The following is a 27,828-nucleotide window of genomic DNA, read 5'->3' as shown; positions in this document are numbered from 1 at the left end:
CGCCATGTTCCTCCCGCCAGATTTGATATCTTAGAGACTAAACTAGAGGAGATCACGGCCAGGACTACTACTTTGGAGAGCAAAGTTATTACACTCTCAGAAACGTCAAAAGGTAATTCCAAAGACATAGAAGCCATCAAAGCTCAAAACAGGACACTGATGATGGATCTGGAGAGACTGGAAACACAGACACAACGCAATAACTTTAGAATTCTCAAAATCCCAGAAGGGGCTGAGGTGGAAGACATTAAGGGTTTTGTCTGCAGATTACTTCGGGAGGATATACTGAAGGACCGGCTGGATATTGATCTAGAAGCCGAGATCCAGCGAGTACATAGAGACCCTTATAGACTACATCCAGATCGTAAGGCACCAAGGAAGATTTTAGTCTACTTCCAGACCTACAGTATTAAAGAACTAATTCTCGGTAGGTGTTTGGCACGAGCCTCCATACATTATCGTGCAAACCCCTATCAAATTAGATCTGACATTGGGGGAAAGACTGCTCAGAGGCAGTGGGAGCTGGGCTCAAGGATGCCAGAGCTGCGCTCATTTGGGAGCCCAGGTCCAAATGAAATTTCCCGCATTATTAAAAATAATGTGGAATAATAAGATGTTCACCTGCTACTTCCCAGAAGAAGTTGATGATATATTAGTAAAAATGAGAAAGTAGTTAATCCTCCTTCAAAATGGGAACTTACTTAATCACCTTTAATCACCTGATGTTATCTTGGAAAAAAAAAAGAGTCTATAATGAAAGAAAATCTTTTGACTTTATAAATTTCGGTGTGTTTAAGAATGTTTGGGGGAAAGCACTGCTGTTTAATTACACATAGAAGGTGTCTAAGGGTGCTGGGGCCCCTAATGGCGTGTTCACGCCAAACAGAAGGGCTGGGTTCCTCGGGGGGTGGGTAGGGTGGGGTCTCAGGGGGGAAGGGGAAAAACAAATAAAAATTTCCTCATCTGCCATAAGTTTCTATATTTTTAATTTCAAATATGACTACAGGTCACCACCGGCACTAGGCGTAGAAGTAAGGCATCATGGTTTTAGTAGTAAAATCCTTTCCTGGAATTTAAATGTCATAGGGAGTCAAAAGAAACAACAAAGAGTCTGCGATTTTTTTAAAAATTCTGAAGCTTATGTATATCTCCTACAAGAAACGCATTTGGAAGCAGAAGAGTGTAAGAAAGTATTCACAAACTTATTTGGGTTCAGGAAATTCTTTGCTCTAAGCAAACTGGCTCTACTAGAGGGGTAGCTATAATGGTACATGCTAACAAGGGGATCAGGATTCACGACTGGGGTACAGATCAGTCTGGTCGATGGTTAGCAGCAGTCCTTTCGATTGGCAGTTTTAATTTTCTGTGTGCGGTTTATTATGGTCCTAATGAGGACAATGCCTGTTTCCTTCAAAAGTTGGAGCAGTACATGATACAATATACAGTCCCAGTCATTTTGGGAGGTGACTTCAATCTTTTATTGGATCCACAATTAGACCGCACCTCCAAAGCTAAATACAACACTCCGAATAAATCCCTCCTAGCTCTAAAGAACATCATGAAAGACTTTACATTACAAGACGTCTGGAGAGTTAAGTATGGCAATCTTAGAGAGTATTCTTTCTATAGCAAAAAGTACAGTCAGTTTTCCAGAATAGATTTTTTTTGTTAGATCAATCATTTTTGTCCAATATTGTTTCAATTTCACATATTCCAGTAGGAATGTCAGACCACTCAGTGATTGAACTAAAAATAACCTTTAAAACTAGTTACTCAGAGTATAGGTGGACATTGGACAGGACCATTTTGTTAGACAATGAGATTAAAAATAAAATCAAGGCGAGTTTGTTGGAGTTTCTTTTGTTTAATGAAGGAACGGCCTCAGATCAAACTCTATGGGACACGCTTAAGTCCTATCTAAGAGGGATTTACAGTTCTCAAATAGCTCTAAATAGAAAACTTAAGAAAGAAAAAGATAGCCAGGATTTAGACTTAATCAAAACAAAGGAACTCCAATTGCAGCAAGCTGCGCTAAATGATAGAAGCAGTTTACAGGGTCTTGATAGAGAAATATTAGATTTACAGACAAGCTTCAAAGCTCGAGCTGACAAGATAATCAAAGATAGGTGGGAAGTAAGTAAGCTCCGTAATTTTGAGTATGGAGAGAAGTGTGGCTCACTGTTAGCTTGGAAGGCAAGGACAGAGCACAGCAGAAATAACATCAGCTTCTTAACACAGCGAGGTACTGGACTGCCCTTAACAGAAGACATAGAGATAAAGGAAGAGGCTAGAGGCTTTATGGAGGAACTCTATCAGGAAAAGAATACACAAGGGTCGGATGAGTTAGAAACTTGGTGGGCTTTGAGAGACCTCCCTCAGTTGAGTGATTTAGATAGAACTTTCTTAGCTACTGAGATCACCGAGGGAGAAGTAAGGTCTCAGTTGAAAAAAATGGCTAGAAACAAGGCCTCCGGATCTGATGGATTGCCGACCGAAGTCTATAAAGATAACTTAGAAGAAGTGATAGCTACACTATTAAGACTCTTTAATAAAATATTCCTCCAGTGGGAATGTACCCCAGCTTCGTGGTCAGATGCCACAATTTCACTTATAGTCAAACCAAATAAAGATCCAAAAAAAATAGAGTCTTACCGACCCATCTCCCTCTTAAATTCAGACTCAAAAATCTACTCTGGTATACTGGCCTCTAGGTTGGCCAAAATCATTAAGTCTATCATTCACCCTGACCAAAGGGTGTTCATTCCTGGCCGTCAACTGAATGAACTGACATTTCAAGTAATTGGAGCGATAGATATAGCAATTGAAAAGAAGATGCCACTCACTATAGTGGCTATCGATGCCGCAAAGGCATTTGACCAAGTTAACTGGCAATTCTTATGGAAGACTATGATAAAATTCGGATTCCCAGATATATTCATTAAAGGGATTGAAACATTATATAGGAGTCCCCGGGCCAAAGTTCTAGTTAATGGTAGTTTGTCTGAATGGTTGAACATTTCCAGGGGAACGAGGCAGGGTTGCCCCCTGTCCCCTCTTCTTTTTGATATCTACATTGAGCCTTTTGTCCGTTCCCTGAGACAGGATCCAATGATTAAACCATTCATAATGGGAGATCTGATGCTTAAGACAGCCCTCTATGCAGATGACCTCCTTCTCTATACATCTAATCCTACGGAGGCTATCCCCAGGCTATTTGAATTGGCTGAAAATTTTGGCACAGTGTCTGGATATAGTATTAATAAAGACAAAACAGACATAATGAGTTGGAATAACCCTGTTCAGATCCCAGAAGCAAAACTAAAAATCAGATACTTAGGGATTTATCTTACACACAATCTGGAAGAAGTCCCCAAAACTAGCTGGTCAATTGTCATCAAGGAAGTTAGGAAGCTTTGGACTAGATGGAACACTCTGCCTCTTAACATCTATGGCAGAGTCAATCTAGTCAAAATGATAATATTGCCAAAGGTCTCCTTCCTATTTAACTCTATCCCCTTAAAATTTAACAAAAAAGACATCTCTAACTTGCAAGGGAGGATTGGCTCGTTTATATGGGCCACTAAATCTCCGAGAATAGCATGGAGGAAGTTGAGGAGGGGGCTGAAGCTGGGGGGCCTGGCTCTTCCGGACTTACTTTTTTATTGTTATGCTTTCCAGTTTAAGAATTTCAGACTCTTAGCTAACAAATTGGACTCTTCATCACATGGTAAACTTTTTCGGGCAATGACATCAGACCTAATACACGGCCCAGACTTTTTTCTTAATAAATTTGGAGATCAGAAGTTTTTTAAGAAAATTCGTTTGAAGTTTCTACGGACAGCCTCAGAAAACTGGCAATCAATACGCAGAATTTTATACATCCCATATTACCAATCCCAGGCCCCAATATGGGATTCCCCTGGTACTCCGGAATGCCTACAGGACCAACTTGCCCTTCCGTTGAAAACAGCGGGTCTCATGAAATGGGGGGAATTGAGTAATAACTCCACCTTACTAAGTTGGGAATCCCTATCAAATTTAACAGAAGGCACTATGACTAGATTTAAATTTTATCAGTTATCTGCCTGGTGGGGAAATCAGAACTGGTCTAATGAGGAGGAGAGTTCCATTTTCGAACCAATTAGTAGAGAGAAGGGATGGAAAGGTGAGGTTGCTTTGTGGTATAGGACTCTAGTGGGAACCAGAGACAACCTAGAGGCGGAAATCATTAAGCTATGGGATAACTCCACAGTACAGATTGAAGGTGACCTGCTAAAAGTTTGGACGGATTCTTTTACTCTGTCTCAAAAAATCATAAAACCCTCAAATCTGAGAAGAAACCACTTGTTTACGTCATATAGGGCATATTGGACACCTGCAAAACTTTCGAAAATTGCAACGGAAGAATACCTATGCCCAAGATGCAAATTTCCAGCAGCAGACGATGGTCATATGTTTGTCGAATGCTCAGAAATATTTAACTATGTGAAGGCAGGTGTGTGGGTTTCTCGAAGAAGTGTTGTGAACACCAATAATTTATAGTCCTAGATTAGCTTTATTTGGTCTCCCACACGATTATGATATAAAAAGTTGCATTTCACAGTTTATTTTTTACGTAGTTGTTATTGCCAGGAGGGAGATTTGCAAGGAGTGGATATCGGAAAACCCTCCAAAGTTTGCAGACTGTTTAAGAAATATTATGGCAGTAAGCCGCTTAGACTTGTTGTGTGGTGGGGTAAACTCTATTAAACTTTGGTCTGCATTAAATGTATGGTGTGAGAAATGATATCCATAGTCCAATGATTATGCCAGAGGTTAAATGGTCCTATCCTCCCAAAGTGGCAAGTAACATCGGGAATGGGAGTTGGATTGGAATTGACCTACCTCTGGGCAATCTCCAACGGCTATCCACAAACATAAGGGCAGGAAAGGTTGGTTTGTGTCAGTGGCCTGGAGTAAGCTCATCTAGAGTTAACATCTACTGGTGGCATGTATGAGGACAAAAAAAAAAAAGAATGGGCTGTTAGATTATTACATGTTTATAATCCTAACTGTCTCAGAGAACATGGTAGAAATTCGAGTTTAGTATGCCAGGACTCAAAATGATAAAAAACATCTTTTAGTGAAGTTGGTTTTAACATTCTGTGTTTGCAAATACCACTTTTAGAAAGTAGGTATTTGCGTGTCTAACCACTCAAACCTGCCTCTGCTGTGTATTCCTTTGTCTGGTTTTGTGAGTGACAGGGTTGGGGGATTCCAAGAGACAGGATGCGTCAGCCAGTGGTGAATAGAGAGATCTGCATCTAGATGGGAGGGATGAGTTGCACTTGAACCTTGAATAGGGCTGGGCCTGCCTTCCACAATGCTGGCTCCACCTCCTGGGGAGCGGCTGATGTCTCTGCCCTGCACACTGAAAGAAGTCAAGGAGTCCTGTAAACAAAGTGCTCCAGGACTGTACTTGCCTTCCACAATGCTGGCTCCACCTCCTGTGGGGCGTCTGATGTGCCTGCCCTGCACTGTGAAAGGAAAGTAGAAGTCTGATAAACAGAGTGTTTTAGAACTGGTTTGGACTGGGCAAAGGCCCCTCTCACCTTAGAGAACAAAGGATTTTGGGGTATAAATATTGGGACCATGATCCCATGAAATTAGATAACTTTTGGACTACAAGAAGAAACCTTTACTGAGGAGAGGAACGTGAAGAAACTGAGGAAAGACTATTCCCAAGCTGAAGTGCTGCTTGGGGGATTGGCCTGCAGTGGTTGCCTTACTGCCAAAGGAAGGAGAAAGAAACGTTGTGTACTTTGCTTTCAGCTTGTGAAGGATCTCCAAGGGCTTGGAAAAGAGCTTCCCTCCTGCTGAAGTCTCAGGGACAACAGACTTCACCCCCAGCTCCCCAGAGTTCTTTTGGAAGTGCCTGCTGCTGTTTTGGGCCTTCTGAGGAACGGCGTGTCGCAAGGAGCTGGAAGCACGACTCATCAAGAAGAAGCGTGTCGCTGTCGCTGTGCCAGCCGTCGCAACTCCGAAGGAGGGTGTCACTGCTAGAACTGTCGCACTGCACCTCATCGGAGAGAAGCGTGCCGCAACGAAGAAGCGTGTCACCGTTGCTGCTGCTTCCATCGCAACTCCAAAGGAGGGTGTTGCCGCTGTAGCTGTTGCATTCCACTGCATCAAGAGAAGAGTCTTGCAATGACGTCGGAGCGTGTCGCTGTTGCTGTGCCTGCCGTCCCAACTCCAAGGGAGGGTGTCGCCGCTGGAACTGTTGCACTGCACCGCATCGAAGAAAAGCGCCTTGCATCCCCGAGAAGCGCACCAACGTCGGAGCTGCTGCCGTCGCATCGTGGATGTTGCCGCTGTAGTTGTCGCATCGTGTGGAAGCTTCATGCATCGTGGGAGAAGAGTGTCGCAAGTGGAGCTGCTGCCGTCGCATCCCGGAGCAAGGGTGTCACAGCTGCAGTTCACGCATCGAAACGAGAACATCTCGCATCCCCGAGAAGCGTGCCGCAACTGGAAGATCTTCACGTCTTTATTTATTTGCACCTGAACTTTGCCGCATTTCCCTCGCTGCTACATTTCTTGTCGTGGAAGCACAACGCAACCTAAGGTACATTGACGCAAAGTGTAGCATGTAAGAACTGAACTGAACTAAGCTAAAATCTACCATCTTAAAGTAACAGTATTGTGTATTTTTGTCATTTATGGTCTTGTGGTAACTCTATATAAAGGATACTTATTTTTGATATAAAACCTTGTGTGGTATCCATCTGTAGTGTTGTCACTGGGTTATTGTATGTGGTCACAAATGTTTAACACACCGCCTCTGAGATAAGCCTGTCTGCTCGTGCCAAGCTACCAAGGGAGTGTGCATGGGTTATTTTAGGAGTGTAATCCCCTTATCCTGACTAGAGGCAAGGGTCCCTATTTGTCACAAGTACCTACCTGTGCCAACTAGAGACCCCCAAATCTAACCGTGTACAATAGAGCAGGAATCACATGGTCATCATCCTAGTAAGGTCTCGAAGGACAAGTTTGCTGGATATCGCAGCATTATCATTACATATCCCAACAAAATACTTATTTAAGGGAATAGTTGGGTGAAATGTTGAGAACAGGGTTTATTCAACCTTCTTTCTGCCCTGCCTCCTCTCCTCTTTTTTTTTCCCTAACGGGAAGTCTGTCAAAGATGCTGTATTGACTATAGAGCGCTCAACACTCAAAAACAGATACTCATTTCCCTTAATCCAATCTTTGCTAGATCAAGTCAAAGACACGAAGATCTTCACTAACTGAGCATATCATTTAGTGAGGGTTCAAGAAGGGAATGAGTAGAACAACGCATTTCACACAAAATTTGGGATATACTAATATTTAGTTATGCCCTTTGGTTTATGTAACGCTCCTGCGACCTTTTAATTTTTTTATTCATGAGGTATTGAGAGAACTGTTGGATGTGTTCACTATTGCCTATAGCAATGGCATTTTGATTTATTCCTCTTCTGTGGGAGAACATACAAAGTATGTCAGGTCTATTCTTGAGAAACTAAGACACAATAATTTGTGTGCAAAACTAGACAAATGTGAGTTCGAAACATCTACGGTCACCTTTTTTGTGCTTCTTATAATCCTTTGAAGGGATTAGCATGGGCCAACAGAAAGTGTCAGCCATAACCCGTTGGCAGTCACCTCAATCAGTGAAATAAGTGCAAGGTTTATTTAGTTTTTCTAACTTCTTTAGACATTTTATTGACAATTTTTCAGCCCTGGTATCTCCTATCACTAAGTTATTATGCAAGTGGTCATCTTTTCAGTAGACCCCTGAAGCAGAAGAGGCATTTAAAAAAATAAAACATGAATTTACCAAAGCTCCCATATTAAGATATCCAGATCCATCACATCACTTCATAGTTGAAGCAGAATCCTTTCAAGTGGCCACTTTGGGAATTTTGTCACAAAGAGACAGAGAATCAGGGTGTTAACATCCTGTTGCCTTTTATTCCCATAAGTTAAATCCCAAAGAGCAAAATAATTTGTGGGTGACAAATTTGGTGGGTGACAGGGAACTTTTTTCCATTAAGAAGGCATTTGAAAAATGGCGCTAGTACCTGTTGAGATCTTTACATACAGTCACTGTTCATACTGACCACAGAAATTTGCAGTTCTTAAAATCAGTGTGTGTTTATTATCAATGAGACAACAGCACTGGACTCTACTTTAGTGAGTTCGATTTTGTGATGCAATTTTAAGCAGGAAGAAACACAGGAAAGCAGATGCATTGTCACAGTTAAGCTATGAAATTCCATATACACCTCGTGATTATCATTCTATTATAGCTGGAGAACGTATTTTAGGGGCCTTACATTCAGAAGAAAAATTTACAAGTGAGGTATTAAATGTCCAGCAAACAAAGGAAGTAGTGAATCTGGAACAAAGGCATAAGGGTGAAAGGGTACAGAACCTTCTTTACGTACAAGGGGGTCTTCTTGTTATTCTCACAGTATTGCTACAACAGCGCACTCTACAATGTACCATACACATATGCTTACGGAGCACCCAGGATATAAGAAAACTCCTGATCTTCATTAGAAGAGAATTTTTGTGCCTGCGATGGCTGCTGATACTAAAGAACAAGTTACTTACCTTCGGTATGATTTTTCTGGAGGATACAGTATCTGCCTGTGGATTCCTCACCTTGTGAATATCCCCTTGCGTCAGCAACATTCGGAAATTGTTTTTGTAGCTTCGCGCCGACGAGGACGACATCACAGAGGTACGACACCGCGCTCGACTCCGCTGACGTTACCGACTCCATAATAGGCCCACGCCGGCGTGATGACATCAGTCCCGCCCTTTTTTCCGTGCCTTCGAGGCACACGGACGGACCAACATCAGTAGATATATACACAGTATACACAGTACACAAATGTCAAGATAACACACACAGTGTGAAACCAATGCAGAAAAGCAATTGAAATAAAACTTTTCCTTCAACAATAAAAACATATTAAAATCACAGTTACTCAGCTATAGAAAAGTGGACAACGGGGAGGCGGGTAGGTCAGTGAGGAATCCACAGGCAGATACTGTATCCACCAGAAAAAATCGTTAATGAAGGTAAGTAACTTGTTCTTCTGATGGATACATCTGCCAGTGGATTCCTCACCTTGTGAATAGATTCCCACAGCAGTCCCCACTCCCGGAGGAGGGTGTCCACTCTCCTATACCAGAAAATCCTGGAGGACAGAGCGCACAAAGTGGCCTTCCCTCCTCACTTCGGTATCCAAGCAGTTATGCTTCGCGAAAGTGTGGAGGGAGGCCCAAGTTGCCGCTTTACAAATATCCTCAACAGGTACACCCCTAGACAAAGCAGATGTTGAAGACTTTGCTCTTGCAAAGTGGGCTCTTATACCCTCTGGAGGTTCCTTACCAGCCAGGGCGTAGCCGATCTTAATGCATAGAATTATCCATCTCGAAAGTGTGCGCTTGTGCACAGCTCTTCCTTTCTTGCAACCAGCAAATCCAACAAACAGCTGGTCATCAATACGATAGTCCTTATTCCTATCAAGATAAAAGCTCACCGCCCTCTTAGGGTCCAGATGGTGAAGCCGCTACTCCTCCTTGGAAGGGTGAGGGGGAGGATAGAAGGTAGGAAGGGTAATGGACTGTTCTAGATGGAAGGGGGTTACCACCTTAGGCAGAAAAGCAGCCCTGGTCCTAAGAACCATTCTTTCAGCATGGATGGTCAAGAATGGGGGCTTTGAACTAAGAGCTTGAAGCTCACTTACCCTCCTTGCCGAGGTAATTGCAACTAGGAAAACCGTCTTAAAAGACAACAACCTCAAGGGACAACTATGTAGAGGTTTGAAAGGGGAACCCATCAGAAAAGTAAGCACCAGATTCAAGTCCCATAGAGGCACAAAAAAAGGAGCAGGAGGGAATTTATTTGTAAGGCTGATCCGGCAGGCAGAGAAAAGCCGACAAAGCCGAAAGATACCCTTTCACTGTAGCCACAGCAAAACCTTGCTGTGCTAAAGAAAGAAAGAGCAAATAGAAGTATATCTGACAAACGAGCCCTCAAAGGGTCAATGGATTTCTCCCCACACCAAGTCACAAATTTAGACCATCTGTAAGAATAGATTGACTTATTGGAGTCACGCCTGGCCGAAAGAATGACATCCACCACATCATGTGGGAGCGAAAAGGAATTCAGGTTGCCCCGTTCAATCTCCAGGCATGAAGGTGTAAGGTCTGGAGGTGGAGGTGTAGAACCTGCCCCTCCATCTGAGAGAGGAGATATGCCCTGAAAGGGAGACGGAGCAGCGGGCACGAGGCGAGGTGGAGAAGATCTGTGTACCACACCCTTCTTGGCCATTCCGGGGTGACCAATATAACTTGGGCCCGGTCTTGGCGAATCTTCCTCAGAACACGAGGAATAAAGGGTATGGGAGGAAACGCATAAAGGAGTTACGAGTCCCAACTCAACTGAAACGCGTCCCCCAAGGCTCCCTGCATCAGAAACTGGAGGCTACAGAATGACGGGCAGTGAGCATTCCCACGAGTGGCAAACAGGTCCACCGAAGGAGTCCCCCACGTCCGAAAGACGTGACGAACTACCTCTGGATGAAGCCTCCACTTGTGGTCGGCTGAGAACTGCTGACTGAGACTGTCTGCAGGCACGTTCAGAACTCTGGCCAGATGATTTGCCATCATACAAATCTGATGATCCTGAACCCAGGACCAGAGATGCAGAGCCTTTCTGCAGAGACACTGCGACCCTACTCCTCCCTGCTTGTTTACATACCACATCGCAGTGGTGTTGTCCGGCAGGACCTGAACCGACCGACCACGTAGGGAAGGGAGGAAGGCTTTAAGTGCCAGACGTCTCACCCGCAATTCCAGAAGGTTGATGTGAAGCAAAGTCCCTTGATCTCCAGATCCTCCAGATGAGCACCCCACCCTAGAGTGGGCGCAGCCGTTATCACTGTGGCCACCGCTGGAGGAAGTTGGAAAAGCTTTCCTTGAGAAAGATTGCCCTCCACACTCCACCAAGACAGATCTGCTGCAGTTTCTCTGGAGATCCTGATGGACTCCCTGAGATCTCCGTTGTGTTGATACCACTGCCTGCGGAGGCACCACTGTAGTGCCCTCATATGCCAGCGTGCACGGTTGACCAACAGAATGCAAGAAGCCATCAGACCGAACAGACGAAGGACCTTCAGGACTGGAACGACCGCTCCATTGTGAAATAAAGGAATCATTTCCTGTATGTCGCGAATCCTTTGCGGTTGAGGGAATGCCCGACATACAGTAGTATCCAGTACTGCACCTAAGAACAGGTTGCGCTGGGAGGTCACCAGGTGAGATTTGGGTACATTTATTGAAAAACCCAACCTGTACAACAACTGAGTTGTGACTTGCAGATGATGGAGCACTCTCTCTAGAGATTCTGCTTTGATCAGCCAATCGTCCAGATAAGGGAATACCGGAACCCCTGACCTTCTGAGATGTGCAGCCACCACTGCAATCACCTTGGTGAAGACTCGAGGCGCAGTTGTAAGACCAAACGGAAGGACCGAAAACTGGTAGTGCTGCGAACCCACCGTAAAACGGAGATACTTCCTGTGTGACTTCAGAATGGGGATGTGGAAATGTGCATCCTGCAAGTCGATCGACACCATCCAGTCTTCTTCCAGCAGCGCTTGAAGAACCTGCGCAAGGGTGAGCATCTTGAACTTCTCCTGCTTCAGGTAAAGGTTCAAGATCCAGAGATCCAGGATTGGACAAAGTCTGCCATCCTTTTTGGGGAACAGGAAATACCGGGAGTAGCACCCCTGACCCCTCCCCTACTCTGGAACCACCTCTATCGCATCCTTTCTGAACAGAGCCAGGACTTCTTGCTGCAAGAGCAGCAGGTGGTCCTCCGCACAAAAACCTTGGCAAGGAGGGTAATTGGGGGGAAATTCCTGAAAGGGAAGAGCATAGCCATTCTCCACGAGATTGAGAACCCAAAGATCTGATGTAATCAATTCCTAAACTCGTAGAAAATGGTTAAGCCGGCCCCCTACTGGGCCCACATGATCCGGAATGGTGGATCTAGGGCTGCTTTGCTGTGGTGGCAGGGGTTTGGGAAGAGGTAGAGGAGGAGGAGGAGGCCTGACGACCCCTAGGACGAGCTCTTTGCCTGCCTCTGTGCGACTTGTGCAGCGGATTTTGCTGCTGTTGCTGCTGCTGAGGCTGCCTGTAGGTCCGAAAGGAAGACCTGCCAAAACCTCTGAACCTCTTCCCGGTAGTACCTCTGGATTGTAGGACAAAAGATCTTGCTGTCCCTCTGCTGTCCTTGAATCTTTCTAAAGCAGCATCAGCCTTCTTTCCAAACAAACCTTACCCATCAAAGGGCAAATCCATCAAGCAGCTTGGACATCCGCAGAGAACTCAGATGATTTAAGCCAAGCCGCTCTTCTTGTGGCCAAAGAAGAACCCATCACTCTTGCTACTGAGTCAGCAGTGTCCAGACCACTCTGAATGACCTGTCTAGCGGCAGCCTGAGTGTCAACAATCACTTCTTGAAAATCCTTCCTATCCTCTTCAGGAAGCTTTGGACCCAGCTGTTTTACTGAATCCATCAACGCATGGATATAGCGTCCCATTAGACAAGTTGCATTAGTCGATTTAAGCACCATGCTTGCAGAGGAAAAGTCTTTTTTAGCAGCCTGGTCCTGCTTCTTCGATTCCTTATCCCCAGGAACCTGTGGAAAAGCGCCCACAGATTTTTTCGAGCAGGCCGCCTGCACAACCAAGCTCTCTGGCAAGGGGTGTGTGGATAAAAAGTCTGGGTCACCAGGCGCCACCCTGTACCTTCTTGCAACCGCCCTCGAAACAGCAGGGGCTGTAAGCGGTCTTTTCCAAACCTCAGTTATAGGCTCCACCAAAGCATCATTCAAAGGGAGCATAGGCTCGACCACAGAAGTAGGCGAAAGAAGGACTTCAGTCAGTAAATTAGCTTTATACTCTGCAGTTGGAAGTGTTAAATTCAACAAGTCTGCAGCCTTTCTTATAACCACGTGATAAGGTGTCACATCCTTAGAAGGGGCATCAGAAATAGAGGCCGAATCCCAATCAGGGGACAGTTCAAGACCACTAGCCTCTCTCAGATCATCGAAAAGATTCTCTGAATCCTGCAGTTCACCCTCTTCCATTTCTGCTTCACGATACCTCTGCTCTTCCAGAAGTCTCTGTGCCTCACGCCTCGACCTCTCCTTCATGAATGAAGTCGATGGATACGGAATCGACTCCGTCCGAGCCGGGGCCAGTGTCGAGCCTGAAGCCGGAGGACCAGACCGCTGAACACGAGGTCGGATAGGATTCGGCATCGGCGTCGAGGGTGTCGGCGTCGATGGTCTTGGCGTCGAAGGCTTCGGCGTCAAAGGCTTCGACGGCGCCGAGTAAAGCCAAGCGGCGTCAGAGCCGGCATAAATGGCATAAAAGGAGCAGGAGCATAAGAAAGGGGGATACCCAGATTGAATGCTAATGGACCCGTGGGACCAACCGGTGCACCAGAAGGGTACATAGCTCTTGAATACACTCCATACATAGCATTCAGGAACTGAGTAGGGTCCTGACCTGGAGCAGGAAAAGCTACATAAGAGCCTACAGGTTGCTCTCGAGGGAGCGGAGTCTTCTCGACTTCTACCTCAACCTCAGGCTGGTGCACCAGGGTCGACGAACCCGCAGGCAATGGAGCCTCCTCTTCTCCTCCATCTTCTTCATCTCCCTCACCCTCCTGGTCAGAAGAATGAGTCAGAGCCGGAGAAGGATTCGACATTGGCTTCGGTGAATGAACAGGCGCATTCACATGCGAAGCTTCACCTTCGGAGACTTGAACTTCCGGAGTCGGAGCCCCCACTTCTTTGCGGAGTAACTTCTCCTGCGACTTCGGTCTCGATCTCGAGTCCTTCCCAGAATGATGACTAGACTCATGAGATCTCTTCTTGTGCTTCTTCCTTGATGACTTCGAAGCATGCACCGAAGACGACCTCGAGCGCGACTTCGAGCGAGGCCTCGACCTCGAACGACGAAGCCGTGACCTCGACCTCTTCTTGTCCTTCTTGCTCTTCAACTTTGCAACAAGGAGTTTTGCCTCCCTCTCATGGAGAGCCTTAGGATTAATTTTCTTGCAGGATAAACATTCCTCGACGTCATGGTCCGAACTCAAACACCAGACGCAGCACTCGTGCGGATCCGTCAAATACATCATCTAGCCGCACTCTCCGCAGGGCTTGAATCCAGTCTTCTTCGTGGACATTTCGACACAAAGAAGCAAAAGGACACCGAAATTAAATAAACAGTAACAAAGTTACCAACAGCTACAGAGGATCCCTAGAAACCGTTAGCGTTGATGACGCGGAAAAAAGGGAACTGATGTCATCACGCCGGCGTGGGCCTATTATGGAGTCGGTGATGTCAGCGGAGTCGCGCGGTGTCGTGCCTCTGTGGCGTCGTCCACGTCGGCGCGAAGCTACAAAAATAATTTCCGAATGTTGCTGACGCCAGGGGATATTCACAAGGTGAGGAATCCACTGGCAGATGTATCCATCAGAACAGTATATACAACAATGTAATGTGTGCGCACTACACAAAGTAGTGATCAGGCGCCTGCCGGTTTATTGGCACCAATGCCTACTCCTCCCAGTCCTTGGCATTCCATTTCCATGGATTTCATAGTGGAATTACCGAAGACCAAACAAGTACACATGGTCATTTGAGTAATGGTTGATATGCTGACTAAGATGTACCACATCATCGCTATAAAAGAGTTCTCCTCTGCTAAAGAATTGGCCATATTGTTCCTGCAAAACATTGTACCTTTACATGGTCTTCCCTCTGTTGTGGTTTCAGATAGGCATCCCCAGTTCGTATATAAAATCTGAAAAAGGTTAGGCACCTTATTGCATATGGACATTCAACTTTTGCATGCCCATCGCCCACAAACAGATGGTCAGACAGAGAGAGTGCCTGAACAATGTTCGAGGTGTCAGTTGTTGCATTCCTCTTCAGACTGGGATATGTTTTTGTGGGCGGCAGGATTTGCTTTTAACAATGGTTTATATTTTTCCATTGGTGTTTCTCCTTTTTTTTGGAATTATGGGTTTTATCCGTGTTATTAACTTTTGTCCTCACCTGGTGTTTTTTTGTCCATGCTGCCCAAGAACTAGTAAACCATACACACGACATACAGACAAGAGCTCAGGATAATCTTGATAGGGCTAAGGCTGTGTACAAAAGACATGCAGATCTTCATCGTCGCTCCAGTCCAGCATATCTGCAGTGGGCATGGTATGGTTATCTGTTCAGAATATAGCAGTCAAGGATATTCCCAAATTTAAACCTCGCTATATTGGTCCTTACAAAATCAATAAAGTGATACAACCGCTTGCTATGAAACTGGAACTTCCTTCCATATTAAAGATCCATTCAGTCTTCCAAGTCTCCTTGTTATAAACTGAAATGCCTGATGCTCAATTGCCAGCATAACCCTGATGTGTTAGTAAATGGTGATCCTGAATGTGAAGTGGAAGCTATTGAGGATTCTAGGACAGTTAGTAGCAGACTGCAATACCTGGTTCATTGGAAGAGTTATGGTACTAAGGATCACACTTGGAGGCCTACCCCTTGTCTATTGCATCAGTTTAACAGGAGGTACCCTGATAAACCATAGCCTGTAGTGGGTGTTCTTAGGGAGGTGTACTGTCTGGAGAGCTCAATGCCTGTCTGCGTATGTGGTGGAGGCAGGACAAGGACAAAATACATCCAGGCAAAGCAGGCGCAAGGACGCTTCACGTTCTAGTCTCTGAGTGCATACCTCTGTCCTGCTGACACTCACCTCGTGCTTCCAGGTCATGCAGAGCTACGTTCTTCAAGTTGGTGTCTTGTTCAGAGGTGGTCTGGTGGTGGCTGACCTCGGCTTTGTGATGTTCCTGGCATCGGACCCCATTCCTCATACCTGATAAAACAAAGTAGACAAAATCTTTGATCTGCTCAGGCTGTACTGCACATTTCGCACTATTTTATAACTTCTCTGAAATACTTATCTGACTTCTGCTCTCCTATTCGAGGATTTCTCAGTTTCTCTTTGTGCCAGCCTAAGTTATTACCATGAAGGAAAAAAACATAAGTTATAATATTGCTGAATTGTGTGAAGCCTTGATGTTCAGGCTTGATACCCCTGCACCAATTTCTGTGCTATTTATTTCTACCATTATCCTTTATGTTAAATAACGTGTTCCATTGCTGGTTTTCGGTAATTACATATTGGGGCTTACTAAAGCATAATACAGAATGCTTTTAGGTAGGTTATGTAATACATTATGCTAGCACTATAAAACTTGTTTTTGAATTGGTGAATATCAAGTATAGATCTCCTCTTTTATATTTAACTCGATAGATTGTATGCAAAACCTGTGTATGCAGTTATTTTTTCTTTATTTCGGAAAAGGGGAGTCATCAAGGTATTCAAGGATTAAACAACTCAATACATGACCATAGTTTACTGTTTAGTTCATCCATAGTAGTCCTACTATTACAGATACTGTTCTGTTTCTATACACACAGGAAACATATAGAAGTTACCTGAGACCCTACCCACCTTACTAAAGTGCTTCGTGGGACAGGTGTTGTTTCTTCTTCCCTTCTCTTTCCCTCTTCTCCCCTCTTACCATGACATACTTTGACAAAGTTGGGTGGTCGTGGTGTGGTGGGGTAGTTAGGATCCAGCATTGTGTTCATCTTATCGCTACTGCAGAAAAGACAGGTGAGAGTTACAGAAACAAACATAAGAGTAGGGAAAAGAAGGAAGGAAGGGGAAGGGAAGAGAAATAGGAGAGTCTCTTACTTTCCAATCCCATTCCACCTGTTTCTTTTCCCTTCCTTCCTGTTGCCTTCCCCATGCTACTTGTTGCCCTTCCCTTTTGTTCCTGTTGCCCTTAACCCCTCTTTCCCTTTCCACCTCTTTCCTTTTCTCCTCTTTAACTTCCCTCATCTTTCCCTTCTCTCGTATTCCCCTTCCTCTACCCCTACCATCTTCCTTGTTTGCCTTCCTTTTCCATTTTTCCCTTTTTCCTTTCCCTTTCCGTCACCATCCCACTACTCCTCCCCTCCCCCTCTCCAAAAACAGAAGGGAAGGGAAACAGGACAGGAGGGAAGGAAATGTATGGGCAGAAAGGGGAACAGGAAGGGGGAAGGAAAGTGAAATGGGAAGAGAGGAGTAGAGAATGGGTAAAAGGGAGGGAAAGTTATGGGGAAGAGAAGGGAAAGAGTAAGGGAACAGTAAAGCGAAGGAAGGGGGATGGGAAGAGATAGTGCAAAGGGAAATAGAGCATAAGGGAGGCAAAAAAGGAAGAGAATGAAAAACAAGAGGGGAAATGAAGGGAGAAGGAAAAAGGAAATGGAACGAGGAAGGGTAAAGGAAGGAGAAAGAGAAAGGAAACAGGAAGGAAAGGAAATGAAATTGGAAGAGAAAGAGGGAGTGAAGGAAAGTGAAATGGTAAGTGAAACAGAAAGGGATAAAGGAAGCGAAAGAGTAAAGGTGGGAAGGGAAAAGAGAAGAGAGGTAAACAGGAAAGAAAGTGAACAAAAAAGAAGAGAAGGGAAACAGGAAAGGGAAGAAAAAGGAAAGGGAAACAGAAGTGAAAGGAAACAGGAAGAGAAATGAAAAGGGAGAAGGGAACAGTAAGGAAAGGGAAGGGAAATGGGGATAGAAAGGAAACAGGAAGGGAATCAGGAAAGAAAGGGAAGCAGGAATGGACAGGAAAGGAGAAGGGAAACAGGGAAGGAAGGGAGGGGTAAAAGGAACTAATAGTAAACAGAAGGGAAAACAAAGTGAAGAGGGAAGGGAACCAGAAAGGAAAGGGTAGGGAAAAGGGAAAGTGAATGTAAAAGAGAGGGAAGGGATGGGATGGGAAGCAGGAAGGGTGGGGAAAAGGGATAGGAATCAAAACAGGAATGGAAAGGAAAAGGGAAGTGAAATAGGTACAGATGGGAAGGGAACAGTGAAACCAAAAGAAAAGAAAAGGAAGGGAAAAGGGATGGGGTAGGGAAAAAGTAACATCAGCAAAAGGGAAGGATGGGAAATGGGAAGAGAAGGGAAGTGAATGGAAGGGAAGAAGTGAAAAAGGAAGGGGATGGAAATTGGAAAGGAAAGGATGGGAAGGGAAGCGGGAAGGAGAGGAAAAAGAAAGGGCAGGGAACAGGAAAAGAAAGGAAAACAAGAAGGGAAATGGAGGGAAAAGGAGAGGGAACTAAAACAGGAATAGAAGGGAAAATGGAACAGATAGAAAACTGAAAAAGATGGGAAGATACAAGTGATGGGAAGGGAAAAAAGAAAGGAAGGGGCAATTGAAGGGAAGGGAAAATAGAAAGGAAAAGTGAGGAGAAACAAAAAGGGAAGGAAAGAGATGGGAAGAGTAGGGAAGGGGGATAATGGAATGGAAGGATGGGGAAGAGAATGGAAAGAGTAGGGGAACAGGGAAGCAAAGGAAAAAGGGATAGTAAGTGAAATGCAAGGGAAAATGACCCAGAAGGAAAGGATAATAGGAAGAGAAGGGAAAACAGGAGGGGAAATCAATGGAGAAGGGAAAATGGAATGAAAAGAGGGGGGGAAAAGGGAAGTGAGGGGGAGCAGGAATGGGAAGAGGATCACAAAGGGAAAGGGTAAGTGTAACAGTGAGTAAAATGGGAAACTAAAGAAACGGAAGGGAAAAGAAAAGAAAACAGAAAATAATCAGGTAGGAAAGGGAAACAGGAAGGGAAGGAAAACAGGAAGAAAAGAGGGAACGGATGGGAAACAGGAATCGATAGGAAGCAGTGGAAAAAAGAAGTGAAGAGGGAAGGGAAGCAGAAAGGAAAGTGTAGACGACCGCCAAGATCGTTTGCTAAAATCTGTGTGGTGCTCTTTTTACAATTTGCTATTTTAAAACATTTGTGTTGGGGAATCAACTCACCATGGGGTAAAATCTCCTGCTACTAGCTGACTCATGAGCGAGGCAGGACCTGCCACTGACAGCTGACTCCCTCAGCCAATCGCACTGCAGGCTGGGTGGAGTTTAGGCTGCTTGCGGCTATATCCTTGCCGATCTCAGCACAGGAACTGTTACTTTGTTTTCTTGACCGCCAAGATCGTTTACTAAAATCTGTGTTGTGCTCTTTTTTAAATTTGCTATTTTAAAACATTTGTGTTGGGTAATCAACTCACCTTGCGGTAAAATCTCCTGCTACTCGCTGACTCACGAGCGAGGCAGGACCTGCCACTGACAGCTGACTCCCTCAGCCAATCGCAGAGCAGGTGGGGCGGAGTTTAGGCTGCTCGCGGCTATATCCTTGCCGATCTCAGCGCGGGAACTGTTACTTTGTTTTCTTGACCGCCAAGATCGTTTACTAAAATCTGCGTTGTGCTCTTTTTAAAATTTGCTATTTTAAAACATTTGTGTTGGGGAATCAACTCACCTTGCGGTAAAATCTCCTGCTACTCGCTGACTCACGAGCGAGGCAGGACCTGCCACTGACAGCTGACTCCCTCAGCCAATCGCAGTGCAGGCGGGGTGAAGTTTAGGCTACCAGCGGCTATTTCATGCTGCCCCATTGCGGAAGCGCAGCGGACGCGCGCAGCGAAAGGCGCGCCAAAAGCAAGCCCGTCTGAGCCCGTCTGCGCCTCTATGGAGCATGGGGTCTGTCACCATGCCCAAATCCCTATCCATTACAGCACTATGCAACTTATGGCACTGCATACACTGCCTTCTGTCCTTGATACCCTGACATATTCTACTTTACAATCTCAGGGGATCCTGCAGCTTAGAACCTCCTTCCCTGAATTAGTTACCTCTCAATCAGCCACGCCCGCCCAGACTCTGGAGCTGAACGGCGCTCAAAAACTCTCTGTTATTTATCATAACACCCGCTCCCTGGTCAAGCACCAGCTAGACATCTTCTTGCTGCTCAAATCTGAGCAACCTGATTTCCTGTTGCTCACTGAAACTTGGTTGTCTCAGGAATCCTCCCCTGACATCTTAGCTGCCCTCCCCTCCCCTCTGACTACGTCATCATTTAAGCCGGTAGACAGACAAAATATCGATATACAATAATATCGATGTTTTAATTTCGATGGTACATAATATCGATGTGCAATAATATCGATAGACAGAATATCGATATATAGGTATGTATGTTAGTAATATCGAAATTTTGTTTAGTGTTATGGATTTTATTATGTTGTTTATATGTTTGTTAAACATATTTTTTAATGTATATTTAGAATTAGTAAATTTGTTTACATTTTGCGTTTTAGTATCAGAGCGGGTTGTGGGTTTATAGGGGAATAGGGTGGGAAGTAATTTAATTATAATTAATTGATTAATATTTTTTTTAAATATGTTTCATTAATAAATAATTATTAATGAATAATTAATTGGTAATTAATTATTATTAATTAGTTAATTAAATGAATTAGAGTTAATGTAGTAGTATTTATTATTTTTTTATTGTTAATTAATAATTAATTGGTAATTCATTATTATTAATTAGTTTATTAAATTAATTAGGGTTAATTTACTAATATTTTAATTTTTTTTATTGCTAATTAATAATTAATTGGTAATCAATTATTATTAAGTGATTAAATGACAATTACATTTTTTATGTGATTTATTTATGTGTAGTGGGTTGTGTGTTTATAGGAGAATAGGGTGTGATATAATTAAATTACATTTATTAAAGAGATTGTATTTATTTATTGGTATTTATTGTTAATTAATTGTTAATTAATTAATTGGTTATTAGTTTTTTTAATTATTTCATAATATTAAATATAAATAAATTATTAATAAAGATTGTTTATTCTTGTAAATATCTTGTTAATTAGTTGGTAAATAATTTTTAATTGGTAATTAATATGTGTTAATTAGCTAATTTATAATTACATCAATTTAATATTAATTGTTATTAATTTATTAATTGATATTTATATTAATTGTGGTTTTTTGTATGTGTAGTGTTTTGTGTGTTAAAGGGGGGAGTAGTGTGGGAAGTCATTGTTACCCCCATGCTATCCAACGCTTTTCCTACTGTTGCAACCTCTGGAGTGGGAATAGTCATTTTTACCCCTACGTTATCCCACGATTTCCCTACTGTTGCACCCTCTGGAGTGGGAATAGTAATTTTTACCCCTACGCTATCCAACGCTTTCCCTACTGTTGTACCCTCTGGAGTGGGAATAGTCATTTTTACCCCTACGCTATCCAACGATTTCCCTACTGTTGCACCCTCTGGAGTGGGAATAGTAATTTTTACCCCTACGCTATCCAACGCTTTCCCTACTGTTGTACCCTTTGGAGTGGGAATAGTAATTTTTACCCCAACGCTATCCAACGCTTTCCCTACTTTTGCACCCTCTGGAGTGGGAATAGTAATTTTTAGCCCTACGCTATCCAATGCTTTCCCTACTGTTGCACCCTTTGGAGTGGGAATAGTAATTTATACCCCTACGCTTTCCAACGCTTTCCCTACTATTGCACTCTCTGGAGTAGGAAATGTAATTTTTACCCCTACGCTATCCAACGCTTTCCCTACTGTTGCACTCTCTGGAGTGGGAATAGTAATTTTTACCCCTACGCTATCCAACGCTTTCCCTACTGTTGCACTCTCTGGAGTGGGAATAGTAATTTTTACCCTTACGCTATCCAACGCTTTCCCTACTGTTGCACTCTCTGGAGTAAGAATAGTAATTTTTACCCCTACGCTAGCCAACGCTTTCCCTACTGTTGTACTCTTTGGAGTGGGAATAGTAATTTTTACGCCTACGCTATCCAACGCTTTCCCTACTGTTGCACCCTTTGGAGTGGGAATAGTAATTTTTACCCCTACGCTATCCAACGCTTTCCCTACTGTTGCACTCTCTGGAGTGGGAATAGTAATTTTTACCCCTACGCTATCCAACACTTTCCCTACTGTTGCACCCTCTGGAGAGGGAATAGTAATTTTTAACCCTACGCTATCCAACGCTTTCCCTACTGTTGCACTCTCTGGAGTAGGAATAGTAATTTTTACCCCTAAACTATCCAACGCTTTCCCTACTGTTGCACTCTCTGGAGTGGGGATAGTAATTTTTACCCCTATGCTATCCAACGCCTTCCCTACTGTTGCACTCTCTGGAGTGGGAATATTAATTTTTACCCCTACGCTATCCAACGCTTTTCCTACTGTTGCAATATGTAGAGTAAGTATATATATTAATGTATATGTAGTTTTTAATTTATTTTAAATGTAAATGTAAAATGTAAATTGATACTTGTATAGCGCACTACTCACCCGCAAGGGTCTCAAGGCGCTTGTACGAATACCGCTGTGGAACCCATCCTGGCTTTCCCTGTGAGGTGTCCACTCCTGGGCACCCCCAAGGTGGAGGCCAGGCATCCTTAGCGTTGTGGGGGCCGTTGTGGAGATTAAGCAAGCTATTGCCCAGAGTTGCAGAGTGGGACTCCATGATTGGAATAGGCACCGAGGCGAGAATTATCAGGTCCGTGGAATTTTGAGCCCAAGACCCGCCGAGGCGGGGAATTGAACCCTGGTCCCGGGCTAGACCTCTGCATCAGGGTCTGCCGCTCTAACCATTGAGCCACACTTCTCCACTGTGTATGTATTAGTTATTAATTTTTTAATATGTTTTAATGTTTATATTTTTGATTTGCTAAATTATATGTATTTTAAAATTATTTTTACATTATTATTAATACATTTAAAAAAACAATATTTTTAACTTCGATATTTTTGTATTACTATATTTTTTTCCCAATATTTTTGTACTTACCTTTATGTAGATAGAACTCCGATATTTTTGATTTCGATATTTTTGTGTCGATATTTTTGTATGTCTATATTCTGTCTGTCGATATTATGTCATAGATTCATTCAAGCCAATCGCCCTCAGGGGAAAGTGGGTGGAGGAGTAGCCATCATCACCCGCCGTGACTGTAAATACTCCCTGCTCCCCCTATTGCTCTGCCCTCGGTGGACAATTTAGTGCTCAAACTCGAATGCGAATCGACCATGACACCTCTGGATGTGTCCTGCTTTATAGGCCCCCTCAAAGAATGCCCCTGTTCCCTCACTCCCTGGGCAAACAGGTTGCACACTTAGTCACCACTCATGGGAAGGTCATGCTTATCGGTGACTTTAACTACTGGGCCAATGACCCTTCGGGTGGCCCCCAATCGATCGAACTCAGTGAGTTACTCTCTGGACTCAATCTGGTGCAACAACTGACCATGGCCACCCATATCAAGGGGCACACTCTTGACCAGATCTGGTCTGTTAATTTAGCCTTGTCCCCTGTGTCTGTATTACCATGCACTTGGTCTGACCACTATATTATTAAATTCACCATCTTTGACAATTTCTCGGTCAAATCATCCTGCCCTGAAGGAGGCACTTACAGAAATTGGAAGATAAATGATAAAACATAGCTCTCTCACTAACTCTCTTCCCTTTCTTAATTCCTCTATCAACCTAGCTGCCGAACAGCTCACCGGCTGGCTGCTTGCCACTAGTAACAAATTTGCGCCCTTTAAGAAAGCACTTGCCCCTCGTTGTCATGACGCTCATAAGTGGTTCTCTGACGAGTTAAAAACTCAAAAATTAGGCTTAAGGCAACTAGAAAGAACTTGGAGACGCAAGTACCTTCCTGAAGACAAACGCCTATATATCAACTCATTAAAGATCTATAAAAAATCTATCCTGATTGCCAAAGCCACTTATTTCTCTTCCAAAATTCTGTCCCCCTCCAACCGCACTAAAGAGATCTTTTCTATAGTAAATGAGTTGTCCAATCCTGACAGAGTCTCCATCAGACTCGTCCCTTCGCAAAAGTTCTGTAACTCCTTGAACTCCTTTATCGAAAAAATTGCACTGATAAAGGTTAGCATCCCGTCTTGCAATAACCCTCCACTCTGTTCTGCCGTGGTCCAAAACCATACCACCTTCTCGCAATTTCCCAGTATCACCGAGCTGGCCTTCTTGGACCTACTCTCTAAAGTCAAGTCAGGCTCTCCCACAGATTGTTGCCCCCCAGCATTTTGAAAGAAACTTTCACTACCCTTCCTAGCCCTGCACTCCATCTTCTAAACCAATCACTTACCAGGGTGTCGTCCCTGCCACCTTCAAGGAAGCCATTGTCATTCCTCTTTTAAAGAAGCCCGGGGCTGACACCCAACTATTAACAAATTATCGCCCTATCTCCCTCCTGCCCTACCTTGCCAAGGTCCTGGAAACGCATCTCACGAGATGTCTCACTGAGTTTCTAGAAGACTCTGAATTTCTTGACTCCAACCAAGCTGGGTTCCGCCCAGCTCATTCTACTGAGGCTGTGATCCTCTCAGTCTTAGAGTCTCTTCATGACAAGGTTGACTCCGGCTCTCCGCAGGCCCTGGTCCTGCTAGACCTCTCCGTGGCCTTTGACACGGTTGACCATAATCTTTTGGTCGATCGTGTCAGAGACGCGGGAATCACGGGACCTGCCCTTAGCTGGATTATCTCCTTCTTGGAGAATCGATCTCAGGAAGTCAGCACTGCACCCTTTACTGCTCCCAGAGTGAGCATCTCCTGTGGAGTCCCTCAGGGTTCCTCACTCTCTCCCCTGTTATTTAACCTGTACCTTCTTCCTCTCATCCGGGCTCTGAGAGAACGTGAAGTCTGCACCTTCAATTATGCAGACGACTTTCAAGTCATCTTTCCCATTAGCAACTCTCCGGAGTCCCCCCTCACTTTTCAGTCCACCAAACTGTTCATCAGTCAGTGGATGAACAGTAATCATCTTAAGCTTAATCCGGATAAGACAGAGGAGCCTGTAGATATTAATTTTAACAGGCAGACTTTCACCTGTGTCCACTTCTTGGGTACACCAAGTGGTCTGACCAGGAGTCAGAGAAAACATATGCCTGTACTGATTGAGGACCTTTCTACACTCAGTATGTTGTTGATCAGTGAGGCTGCCTGCAAAGGCTACACCATCAACTGAGCCCTCATCAGGGTTCTGTGAGAGGAGGTCAGGGAGTGGGCCACTCTTTTCCTCCTGTCCCTCATCAATAGCCATGAGGAAGCCCTTGTCTGTCCTGTCAACATATGGCTTGGACCTATTCACATGGAGCACCCTGTGGGGGCTCCTCGGAGTTCCAAGGTCCTGCAGGTAGGTGACCTCTCCCTTTTGCTCACTAATGGCATGGGGCCCACGCCACTTTTCCTGGAGAGCTGCTGCGGCCACAGGCACCAACACCCATACCTTCTGTCCTGGCTGATACACAGTCAGTACACCCTTTTGGCCACGCCAAGCTTTCTGTAATTATTGGCTAGCCTCAAGGTTTTTACTTACCTTCTTCATATACTCAGCCATCCTGGAGCGGTGACCAAGAACTTAGGGGGAGATGTAGGAGCCCTAATACCGGTCGGTAACGGCCGAATTCGGCCGTTACGACCGGTATTTGGGTTTTCAGATATAGGGGCCATTATTTTACAGAATCGGTAAATTTACCGATTCGGTAAATTTACCGATTCTGTAAAATACCGAATCGGTAATTTTACCGATTCGGTAAATCCAAATGTAGGTGACACTCCTGAGAGTGCCACAGGCCCTTAAGAGTCGGTATTTTACCACACAATGCTATTTATGTGGTAAAATACCGAATCCAGGTGTGCATGCACATCTGTGCATGCACACTGTGCAATGTGACACACAGACATGCCCTTGGGGCATGTATGTGTGCCACATGTCACACATGGCTTTACTTGGGGTGCTAGAGGATGTCAAAGTGACACCCCCTGCACCCTTGCAACATTCGGTATTTACCGATTCGGTAAATACTGAATCTGTATTTCCCATTGATTCCTATGGGCTTCACAGCCCATAGGAATCAATGGGAAATACCGATTCGGTATTTACCGAATCGGTAAATACCGAATGTTACCGATTCGGTAATTCAATTTTAAAAATGAGCTACATCTCCCTCCTTCATATTTACCGATTCATAAATACCGAATCGGTAAAATTCGGTATTTATGAGTCGGTAAATTGAAGTTACCTACATCTGGCCCTTAGTCCGCTATGTCTTGCTTAGGTGGTTTGAGGGGTAACTCCAATTCCTCCCCTACTAAACACAAGGGACCCTTAACTGGATGCCCAAACAGAAGTTCAAAAGCGCTGTAGCCAACCCCCTTCTGTGGGATCTCTCTGTAGGTAAAGAGAAGGTAGGGCAACAGGATATCCCATTTACGCCTACACTTTTCTGGGAGGCCCATGATAATGCCCTTCCGGGTTTTGTTGAACCTTTCAACTAACCCATTGCATTGTGGGTGATATGATGTAGTACATTTGTAATTTACTCCACATTCCTTCCACATAGCAGTAATGTAAGTAGACATGGAGTTTGCACCTTGGTCAGTTAAGACTTCCTTAGAGAAACCCACTCTGGAAGAAAATCCCAGGAGGGCCCTAGCCACCACAGGAGCTCTGGTGGTTCTAAGGGGTATTGCTTCTGGGTACCTAGTGACATGGTCAACCACCACTAGAATATAACTGTGCCCAGATGCAGTTGGAGGGTCCATGGGACCTATTATGTCAATCCCAACTCTCTCAAAAGGAACCCCCACCACAGGTAGTGGTATAAGGGGGCCTTTGTGGTACCACCTGTCGTACGCCTGGTTTGGCAGGTGGTACAGGAGCAACAAAACTCCTTTGTGTCCTCTGTCATGTGAGGCCAGTAAAAGTGAGGGACAAGCCTGTTCCAAGTCTTACTTTGGCCTAGGTGTCCTGCTAAGTGGTGGCACCATGCTTGGGGTCTCCACCCTCTGAGTAAAGGAGTTCTTTATCCCAGTAGATCATGTGGGACCCACTGGCACTCCCTGCAGCCTCATCAGCAACTTGCTGTCTGAGGGGTTTTAGAGAGGGGCAGCTGTGCTGCTCCTGGTTCGGTTCTGCCCAGGAAGGGCCCCCTGTCCCAAATAACTCAACCTGATCAGGTTCAATTCCCTCTGAGACAGTTCCTTCACAATGACTGGGACTCCCCCCCCCCCTCAGGAGACTGACACTCACTCTGAGTGGGGGGAAGACACTGCCTTACCCCTACTGCTCCTCCTCTTCGAAGGCTCCTGGTCCATTTTTCCAGGATCCAGGGCCTGTTCAATTAAAGACAGTTTGGGCTGTGACCTAGTCACAGCAAAAATATCTGTATAGAAGCCCAACATTGCTGCATGTGTCCTGAGTTCCACCTTAGCCCAGGCTGAAGTTCCCAAATAATTGCCCAACAAGCATTCCACAGGGAGGTCTGAGCTATCCACAACCTTCTCAGGGCCAGTTACCCCTCCCCAGCTGAAATTACCAACTGCCAAGGAATGGTCTGTCTTGACATTGTTGGCATTGTTCACTCGGTACATCTCACCAAGTATGATCTGGTCAGGGCCCACAGGATCTTTTGTCACCAGAGTGACTTGCTTTTGTGTCCCTATATGCCATGGCCTCCTTCCCATTTATCAAAGGCTGTTGTCTGTATTTTCCCATATTGCTGGGGCTCTCAAATAAGGAGGCAATATCCATGCCTCCATCACAGACAAGTACAGCCTGAGCTGGAGTTCTGACTAGGCTAGAACCCATCTCAGATCCAAAGGTTAACCCTACTATACCCTCGTCCCCTGTACCACTACTTGGAGCTGAACTAGGGGGAACAGTTGCATTAGGGACAGTGGTGGTGGTAGGAGGAACCTTGGCCCTTGAACAATTGGCATCTCTTGTCCAATTGGGTTTCT

This window comes from Lissotriton helveticus, chromosome 9 (genome assembly GCF_964261635.1).
Source record: "Lissotriton helveticus chromosome 9, aLisHel1.1, whole genome shotgun sequence".
NCBI classification, from domain to species: domain Eukaryota; kingdom Metazoa; phylum Chordata; class Amphibia; order Caudata; family Salamandridae; genus Lissotriton; species Lissotriton helveticus.
The sequence above is the reverse complement of the archived record's forward strand: the minus strand, read 5'-3'. Positions refer to the sequence as shown.